We start from the raw sequence: 1681 nt of genomic DNA, 5'->3' as shown, positions 1-1681 counted from the left end.
AGCCTCCAAATTATTTTGCTCTACTCCACCAGGAACGTGCAGGTCTTCAAGAACCAAAAGACGCCACTCGAGCTCTCTTCGGCCTCATAAGCCCTGTTGTTGTTTATATCCTTAACCCCAAAAGGTTGTCTCTTAGCATATCTGTTGTTCTCCTGATCCTTATTAGGTGTCGGCTTATCCTGAAGAAAAGGCAATTGATATCCTATTATCATTAAATAAATCCACAGTTAACATGTGGATCGTGGGGAATGGTGAGATGCCATATTGGGGTTCGCAACACGAATAGAAGACCACTAATTTAATGCCACTAATTTACAGAAGGACAAAAATGCCTGAACACCCTTAAGAAAGGCCATGATGATGAGGTGAGAACAAGTAGGCTAGTGATCCAAGTGAAACTTAAAATGGAGCAAAAAATTGCCATAATGGTGTTGCTTGGAAAAATCACAGTACAATGCAGAATGGAATTAATGGCACATGTTGATGCCATTAAACAAAACACCTTTAAGAAACACAATCAACTAAACCTTGAACACAAGTAGGCCTAGAGCAAGAAAACAATACATCATATTACTAAGCAAAAGCAAATAGAAATATCAAATTGAGAGGCAGAACTATTTGAAAACAAAAATGTAGGCCAAGTACAGACAACTAACATAAAATGAATAATAATACCCCTTGAAGCTTGAAAATAATGCATACTAAAAGCAAGTTTCCTAAGCGCAATACACCCTGCAATTTGTGTATACATGCCTGAATAAGAAATTTGAATTGATCAAACCAAATCTGTTATAACACAGACGAATTAGAACTCTGAAAGTTGCATATACTGGAGTAAAGTTTGCTAAGCGACATAACACCCTACAATATCTGCGGTAAAATTACTTAGAAAGGCATCATGGACCCTGCAGTATAACCTGCATTACCATAGTTGTAGCTGCATCAACATGGACGCATCGGTTACTAAAAGGAACCTTTGCAAAATGGAAAATGAGCTTTTATTGCGCCTTGCTTCTTAGTGGGATGTGCATACCAACCATATCAATATGGAAAATTACCCCACTTCATGATAGTGCCAAGTCAAGCTATAGCCTAAAATACCCCGTGAAAAACTTGTAGAGAAATTAGAAAACAAATTGTAGGTTGGGAAGATGAGGAAAGAAGGAAGAAAGAAACAAAGAAGCTCACATGTTCCCATCTCCTCGGCACATTGGGAGTTGTCCTCGAGCTATCCTCCTCTCCAGGCAACTGCCAAGGTGGGGGGCTAGGGGCTCGACCAGGAGGGGTTCCCCGCCAACCAGGAGCGAAGATGAGGTACAATAAATATTAGCTATTCAGAAAGGGTATCAGCAAAAGCTCCATCCATGGTAGAACATTCAACAAGGTAGACACGGAAAGCTCCATCCATGGAGGCACTTTACGTGAGGCCATCAACTAAGTAGAACTAAAAAATCATGATAGATAAGCAAACTCTAGTACCATTCTTAATCATGTCTAAATTGCAGTACTCATAATAGACACATGTTGAGAAGAAAAGGAACATATCTAATTTATACGGACTCCCCTAGTTCTGTTGGAAATGGATGTATGCAATTTCGATGAAACAAAGCATACAAAAAATAAGGACAAACTAATGCTCCTAAGGACAGGAGGTAGTAAACTTAAGGATATCTGTAAGTAG

General features: G+C 39.3%; 1 long non-coding RNA gene across 1 annotated transcript; it reads right to left on the bottom strand.

Moving 5' to 3' along the window:
• Positions 1 to 1321, bottom strand: LOC119271612. The gene is made up of 2 exons (XR_005134635.1): positions 1189 to 1321; positions 1 to 179 (listed from the first exon to the last, which is right to left on the bottom strand). It is a non-coding gene; the product is annotated as an uncharacterized LOC119271612 (long non-coding RNA).
• Between the last annotated feature and the right edge of the window lie 360 nt (positions 1322 to 1681).

This window comes from Triticum dicoccoides, chromosome 3A (genome assembly GCF_002162155.2).
Source record: "Triticum dicoccoides isolate Atlit2015 ecotype Zavitan chromosome 3A, WEW_v2.0, whole genome shotgun sequence".
Lineage (NCBI taxonomy): Eukaryota > Viridiplantae > Streptophyta > Magnoliopsida > Poales > Poaceae > Triticum > Triticum dicoccoides.
The sequence above is the reverse complement of the archived record's forward strand: the minus strand, read 5'-3'. Positions and strand labels throughout refer to the sequence as shown.